Below are 8471 nucleotides of genomic sequence, written 5' to 3'. Positions count from 1 at the left end.
TAGATATTATATAAGAATATCTAAAATATTCTTTGACCTTTTTTCTGGGTTGTTGATCTTTTTAAAATCAATTATATTCATTCTTTTAATAAATATTTTGAGAGCTTACTGTGGCCAGGAACTGTTCTAAGCACTTGGAATATATTTAAAAACAAAACACATACTAGGTTTAGAGTTTAAACAGAAAATGAATAATAGACAGAATTTTACAAGTAAATGACTTGGTTTGTGAGACAGTGATGAGTGCTATGCAGAAAGTCACAAAGACCTGAAGAAGGTGAAGGAGTGAGCCACATAAATCACTGGGGCAGAGCATCTGAGACCATGTAAAACCTGGCATGATGACTCTAAGGAGGGCATGACCAGAGTGGTAGCAGGGAAGGGGTGAAAAATGGCTGGATTCCAGATATATTTTAAAAGTAGAGCAAACAATGTGCAAGAAAGAAGGAAGAGAGCCAAGGATGACTGCAGATTTTTTGGCCAGAGTAACTGAAAGAATGGGGTTGCCTCCAACAGTAATGGGGAGTAGGTTTGGGGTTGGCATTGGGAGCTCAGTTGAAGATATGTCAAGATTTGGATGTCTATTAGACCCCGAGATGTCAGTTGTATGTCTGAATCTGGAGTTAAGGAGAGAGATCAGGCTTTGATAAATAAATTCAGGAGTTGTTTGCCTTTTGATGACATTTAAAGGTGTGACAATAGATAAGATAACCAAGGAATTGAGTGCAGAAAGAAGCAAGAAGGCGTCCACATCAAGTCCTGCAGTGAGCTGACATTGAGAGGTCACTAGGTGAGAAAGGAAGAGCAAAGTAGCCTGAGAATGAGAGACCGGAGAGGTAGAGGAAAACCAAAATAGTTTGAAGTTTGGTATTCTAGACGTCATGTGCAAACATTTTTTCAAGAAAGAGGAAATGAACTCCTGCATCAATTGCTGAAAAGTAAAATCAAATTGACCACTGGCTAAAATTGACCTCCGGCTTGAGCAATGTGGGAGTCTTGACAAAAAACAGTTTCAGTAGAGTGGCAGAAGGAAAGACACTAGATAGGATTTAAGAGAGAAAAAGAAGATATTGGAGACAATTCAGGGCGTTTCACCGCAAAGGAAAGCAGTAAAAGGGACAGTAACTGGTGAGGGAAATGACATCAAGAGATGTGTCTTTTAAGATGGGGGAAAAGGGAGCATGTTGGTCTGCTGGATGGAATGATCAGGAAGAAAGAAAAAGTGGCACTGACGGATACAGCTTCTAGAAGGTTTTATATATTTAAGAGTTTATCCTTTTGTGAAACGAGTTGCAAAAATTAATTTGTGGTTTGTCACTCATCTTTTGACTTTGTTTAATGTGTTGTTTTTGCCTTAGAGAAGTTTTAAATTTAAAGTTGAATGTGTCAATCTTTTCTTGTGTGCTTCTGAATTTTAGTTCTTAGTTTATTTAAAAGGCCTTCCACACTCTACAGCAGAGGTTTGTGAAATAGGGCTAAGGACCAAATCTAGTCTCTCACCTGTTTTTGCAAATAAAGTTTTTTTGGAACACAGCCACACTCATTTGTTATGGTTGCTTTTGCACTACAATGGCATAATTGAGTAGTTGTGACTTTAAAATTGTGGTAAATACATACTACATAAAGTTTTCAGTATAACAATGAATGATGAGAAAATACTATATTTTGGGTGGAATTATGTATAACCACTAAATAGAATAGTAGACAACATTTCTTATTTAATACTATATATTTTAGAGCAGTTTATGTTGTGGCGAAGATGTTTGGAGAGGGTGGTAGCCCACAAATCTAAAATATTTACAACATTTGACACTTTATGAAAAATATTTGCCAATCCCTGCTCTATGGTAAAAAGTAAATTTGTTCATGTTTTTTTCTTGTGCTTATTTTATGTTTAATTTATTTTTTCTTTCGTTTTTTCTTTTGCTTTCTTTTTCTTTTTTTTTAACATAAAAACTTAGATTCTGTCCTGATACAGTGAATAAATTAAGGTTTCAAGGTTTTTTCCTCTATATTGGCAATTAGTTTTCTCATTGCTGTTTATTGAGAAGTCTGTAATTCCTCTGTCCCCCATCCCCGCCCGCCCACGACTGCCAGCTTTGGGATGCCGCCTTTAGCATATACAGTAATAAATTCCTATGTGTGTTGATTTCTGGATTTTCTGTTTTATTCCATTGGTCTTTCTGCCTATACAGGTATAAGAACCACACTACTTTAGTAATATGGGTTAATATGTAGTTAAGGCTTGTTCCACATCTGCCATCACTGCTCTCTTTTTTTTTTTTTCCTGTGTTTTTGATTTTCTAGTAATTTTTCATTAAGCTGAATATATTTTTAATATTTCATCATCTTCTTTTATGTTACTTTTTTGGTTTGTTTTTAGTAGTCTTGTGTTTCCTTTGTTTTCTATCCTTTAAGATCTAGGATCATTTTTTTGTTTCTTATTTTGGCAATTGGAAAACATATAATCTGTTTTATTTCCTCTAGTGTTTCTTTTAACAAATTTGAGTAAGCTGAACGAACAATGGTTATTTTGTCTGTCACCTAGTCGCTACTCCTGCCTTTCTTTTTCTTTCTTTTTTTTTGAGACAGAGTCTCACTCTGTTGCCCAGGCTTGAGTGCTTGGCTTGGCCCATTGCAAACTCAGCCTCCTGAGTAACCGGGATTACAGACACCCACCACCAAACCAAGCTAATTTTTGTATTTTTAGTAGAGACGGGGTTTCACCATGTTGGCCAGGCTGGTCTCGAACTCCTGACCTCAAGTGATCCACCCACCTCAGCCTCCCAAAGTGCTGGGATTACAGGTGTGGGCTACTGCACCTGGCCCCTGCTTTCTTCTTTGTCAATAGATCCCTGACATCTGTATTTCCAGCCAAGGGGCTGAATTATGGTAACTCTCTCACCTTTGCCAACGATTGGTTTACGGTTGAATTTCTGACCTGTTTCTGGCCATTGAAATATTAGGGTAAGTCAGCTGGGGGCTTCTAAAAAAGGGTTTTCTCTCTGTCAAGGAAGAGGCATGTCCTTTGCCATAATTCCCTCTCTTCCTACTTTGGAAATGATACTTAGGAGGTGATGCTCAGAGCTGTGGTAGCCATCCTGTGGTCATGAGGAGCAAGATTGAAAGTACGCTGTGGCTGGCAGAATGCAAAGACCAAAAGGGCTTAGGTGCCTGACAAAATCTGAGCTGCCTAACCAGTCTTGGGACTTACAGCCTTTAGATGTCTCATTAAGTAATAAATGACCATATGGTTTAAACCACTGGTAGCTGGGTTTTCTGCTACTTGCAGCCAAAAGCATTCCTAATTAACAAGCTACTTCTCATTCTTGACTTTTTTCCTCTATTACTTTCATTATTTTATTAATTTTCAAGTTATTTATTTTTTAATAAAAGAAATCTCTACTTGGGCCTTACTTTTACCTTTCTGTTTATAATAGATTTTCCTTTGTTTTCTTACCATGCTATCTGGGCTCCCATTGACTCTTTATCTCAAAGATAAGAGCTAACTTAGGCCTTCCGTATTCAAGAGTTGTGTTATATTTGCTTTTCTGTTGTCTGAGATGGTAGCAAGGATGGGACTGAGTGAGGTCTGGTAGAAAGTGTGGAACCAGGGCTATAGGTATCACAGTTGGGGAATTTTTACTCTGCTTTCCCTATAAGTTAGTTAAAAATCCTGTTCTGAGGTTTACTCTGCAGAGTTGGAGCTATTTCTGATCCTGTGATAAAAGCCGGTGGCTTTCAGGTTGTTCACCAGGTCCCACGTGAACTCAGAGCCTTTTCTTATCTCAAAGACAAGCTGCCTTCAGTGATTCTTTTCCCCTCTCCTCTCCCTGCTGCTTCTCCTGCTCCCTTCTGGGATTTAGGTAGGAAAATTATGAAAAAAAAAGGATGAATAAAGAGTTTGTCCCTATTGTCCCTTTTCTGCTTGCATATTGTGTTTCATTTTCCCAGGTAGTGAAACAAACCAATCCTAATTCTTCGTAGTTCTTCTTGTCTCTAATAAATGAATATCTACTTTTCCCTCTTGGTATAGAGAGGCAATCATTTAAAGGGATTCTGAATCTTTTCTTTTGAGCTTCTTCTCCAACTACCATTCCTCACAGTTAGCCTACTTCCTTCCAAATTAAAGGGTATCAGTGAGCTTTTTCAGTCATTGTTTCTTCATATTTTTGTCCATTGTACTACTTCCAGAGGAGTCCAGCATAAGCTACAGTCAATTTCCAGAATCTTCTTTCTGTAGGTGATATTTTTAAACCCTTATAGTATGATGATACTCCTTCCTTAGTTTGAAAGCTCCTAACATTTTTCCCCCTTTGGCTATCTTTACTTATTTTGTGCGTTTTGTTAGATTTGGAAGCAGGGAAATTTCTTGATTCTGTATTTTCTTTCCCAGAGAACCTGTGAAATTGAAAGAGTTTATTGATAGCACTGCTTCTATTGCTATGTATTTTTAGCAGTATCTAGAAGTACAAGAGAACTGTGGCAATTACCAAGATTATTTGGACCAAAATTACCTCAAAATCTACCTGATACATCCATATAATTGCAGGAAACAATATATTTTTTAGATTTGAATGTATTCTGATAGTAGCTGCAATTCTCTCCTCCACTTTGCATGTGCAGGCACAAACTGAGGATTCTGAAATAGCAACCATCGTGCTGAGATGAGACTGGCTTTGTGTTATTCTGACCAGTTACAGTTTGTCTTCCATTATTATTAGCACGTGTCCCATACTTCTAGTTTCACCAACCCATGCAACAGCAGAATCCTTATTTTACTGAGAATAAAACATTAAAGGTGACTGTGGGAATGACAAGTTCATTTTGCCACATTGAAGGCAGAGTTTCTAGGAAGATATTGACTTCCTATTGTGTAGATGACACAAATGCTGCAGAGAGCAACCTGCACCTCAGGTGATACAACTGACGAGCCTGTAGGCTTATTGAAGAGTCTTGTCTTCTCTTCTGGTAAGTTGGATTTGAAGAAGGGTCAGGCTCTGATATGAGGATGTGTCATTTCAATTTTAAAGACTGGTGTGGATAGTGTGGACTGGATGTCCTTCAAGATCTACTGGAAGGCCCTTCTAGACTCCTAGGACTCCAGACACCATCACTTTCCCAACCTCACCTGCTGATAGAATTCAGATGTGATTTAGATCAGATCCAGGTGCTTGGGACTTTGATTCAAAATTGAATTATAATACTAATGAAATGTCCCATTTTCTTCATGTATACTATTAAGCGTTAATAAAAAGTTTTTAACAACTCTGAGTTATGAACGGCGTAAGTTATATAAGGAGAGAAACAGGCTGTGGGCATCCTCTTCCTAGACCAAACTGAGGCAGAGGCAGTGTGGCCTGGAGCTGGTGGCCCTGGTGGAAGGTTCCAGATTCTGCGACTTCCTGACTGAGGCAGGAGCGGCAGTGTTCTTGGCAGCCTGGTTCTGTGGTGAGGTTTCCGGAGTTGTTTCTGGAAGCTCAACCTAAAGCCTGCATCTTTGCCACCCACTCCTGCAGACTCTACCCTTTAATAAGTCTCTTTCTGCTTCAAGTAACTAGAATAGGTTCTGAGGCCTCTTTCTGCTTCGAGTAACTAGAATAGATTTTTGAGGCCAGAAACTAAGATCTCCGAGCAACAACAGGACCATGGGAGAAACACTGTTAGGTTGGTTCTCTTGAGTCTCAGAGATGGAAAACACAGGCCTGTATGAGGCATTACCCCTCATCCAACTGCTTTCAGGGGCCCATTTTAACTGCTGGAGAGAGGAAAATGGTCCTGTGGAGATCTAGGGCATTATTCTCAGAGATGTGTACTGTTGGAAGGACAGCTGGCACCTGGAAGCATGAAGGAGCATGGAGTCCAAGAACTCCCATTAAATCTTCCTTCTCCAAGGCTGCTCACTTCACAGCAAGAGTGTCACGACAGTTAGGATGGCTTGGCTGGAAGTAATAGAAAACTCTCTCCCCACATAAGAAGCCCAAAGATAGGGCATCTCTATCATAAGTTAATTCAGCTGTTCAATTATGTCATCAAGGCAGAGGTTCTCTCCACCGTTCTGCTCTGTCATCAAGACATGATGGCTTTGACTTGGAGATTAGCTCCCTGAAGGATTGTTAAATGTTTGTCCCTAGATTTGGTTTCATTCAGATACACCAACATTTGTTTGAAGAAAGGTTTGCATTTTTTATTGATATATAATAGTTATACAGACTTTGGGGGTACATGTGATATTCTGATACCTGTATATGATGTACAGTGGTAAAATTTGAGTAATTTGGATACCCATCACCTCAAATATATATCTTTTCCCTGTGTTGGAAACATTACAAATCTTCTCCTCTAGCCATTTTGGTGTATACAATAAATTATTAACTATAGTTTCCCTTCCTACTATTGAACACTAGAACTAACTCCTTCTAACTGTATTTTTGTACCAAAATGTGCATTTTTCTGTGTGATTGTTCTTTTCTTTTTTTTAAAAAAAAACAAATGCTAGAATTTTGTGTGGATGCTCTTAGCGCCCACTTCCTCCTTCCTTCCTGGTTTTGAGCTTCTGCCTAACCCGTTCTCTAACAAGGGGAATGGGGGGAGATCAGGAGTTGAATTCAATCAGGCAGAATTTATCCTGGATTGCGAGATGGATTCGCTTCTCCCTGAGAGTAAACCCAAATAAAAAAATTTGCTGTGACAGCAAAGAAGAATAGGAGGATGGCTGTTAGGCAACCAACAGGGTTACTTCCCAGGATATAGTTTGTGTGGGTTTCGTTTTGTGTTTTAAACTTAATACTTTTTCCTTTTCTTTTTTTTTTTTTTTTAGTGAAAAAGTAACATGCTCATAAATAGAAACAAAGTAACCAGTACAAAAGGCTTACAGTAAAAAAAAAAAAAAAAAAGACTCTACCCACCCTTATGCCATAACTTACACAAAAATTATGAAATATCACTAAGAGAAAATTTTAAAATGCTAAGCAAAGGAAGGGAAATAACATATTTATGGGTTGAAAGTACTGATATTGAAAAGATTCTACCCAAATTGATTATAGATTCAACACAATGCCAGTTAAGACCCAGCAAAGTTTTTCTAAGAAGTCAACAATTTGTTTCTAGCATTTGTGTGAAAATGCAAAGGGCATAATATCCAAGATAACCTTAAGAAGAAAAAAACCGGAGACTATACATACAGGACACTGTGGCTTATTATAAAGTTCCAGTCATTAAGACAGTGTAGAGTGAATAGTAGGAAATATAAAAACATATCCATTCATATCCAATGACTCAAATACGACTTAGTTTCTGTATAGAGGGGGGAAGAATGGTCTTTAAAAATAAATGATACTAATTCAATTGGATATCTGCATAGAAGGTATAGGTAGTATTTTTCTCCATTTGCTTAGAACTTCTAAATTTTATTTTAACCATATTTCATATTTTTTGTATATACTTTTTTCCAGATTAATAAAATTCTTTTCTATTTCTAATTTGCTAAGACATTTTATCACAAATAGATTTTGAAATCCTTTTGTAGTTCATAAGTGTGACGATTGGGTTTTTTCACGCTCGTGTGAGATATGCCTTCCTTAAATGTTCTTACACCATCAGCACATTACCCATCTGACAAGAAAAAAAATAGATTTTTGACTCACATCAAATACTTTTTTGCATCTATTGACATAATCATGTGATTTTCTATTTCACTTTGTTAATGTGTCTAATTACATTGCTTTGTTCTCAGACTTTAACACTTTAGCATTCCTGGAATAAAAGTCACGTAGTCATGATGTAGTAACCTTTTTATATATCACTGGATTTAATTTACTGTTTTTACAAAAATTCTTATATATATTTCATGAAAGAACTTGGCAAGTAATTTCCTTTTGAGTAATGTTCTTTCCAGAATTTAATATCAAAGTTTTGCTGGCATCATAAAATATGTTGGGAAGTGTTTCTTCTTTTTCTTTTATCTTAAAGAATTTTAGGAAGAATCCGTTAGTGAAGTCATCTGGGCTGAGGAAATTGTTCGTGGAAAAGTATTAATTTATAGGTTCAATTACTTTACTAGATAAAGAGCGATTTAAGTTTTGGATTTCTGTTCATCAATTTTGGTGAGGTCTATTTTTATAGGGACTTTCTTATTTTCCCTACATTTCCAAATTTATTGGCATAAAGTAGTTCCTCATATCTTTTTTTTTTTTTTTTTGAGATGGGGTCTGGCTGTGTTGCCCAGGCTGGAGTGCAGTGGTGTGATTTCGGCTCCCTGTAACCTCCACCTCCTAGGCTCAAGCAATCCTCCCACTGCAGCCTCCTGAGTAGCTAGTACCACAGGCACACACCACTATATCCAGCTAATTATTTATTTATTTATTTTTTTGTATTTTTAGTAGAGGCGAGGTTTCACCATGTTGCCTAGGCTGATCTCAAACTCCTGAGCTCAAGCAATACTCCTGCCTCAGCCTCCCAAACTGCTGGGA

The 8471-nt window shown here is 37.5% G+C and overlaps 1 non-coding gene across 1 annotated transcript; it reads left to right on the top strand.

The window, feature by feature from the left end:
- The first annotated feature begins 7516 nt into the window (after positions 1-7516).
- On the top strand, positions 7517-7620 carry LOC126951868 (small nucleolar RNA U13). Its single transcript, XR_007724711.1, has one exon. It is a non-coding gene; the product is annotated as a small nucleolar RNA U13 (small nucleolar RNA).
- The last annotated feature ends 851 nt before the right edge of the window (positions 7621-8471 follow it).

The sequence above is a fragment of the Macaca thibetana genome, chromosome 3 (genome assembly GCF_024542745.1).
Source record: "Macaca thibetana thibetana isolate TM-01 chromosome 3, ASM2454274v1, whole genome shotgun sequence".
Classification (NCBI taxonomy): Eukaryota; Metazoa; Chordata; class Mammalia; order Primates; family Cercopithecidae; genus Macaca; species Macaca thibetana.
Note: the sequence above shows the minus strand (reverse complement) of the source record. Positions and strands in the feature narration are given on the sequence as shown.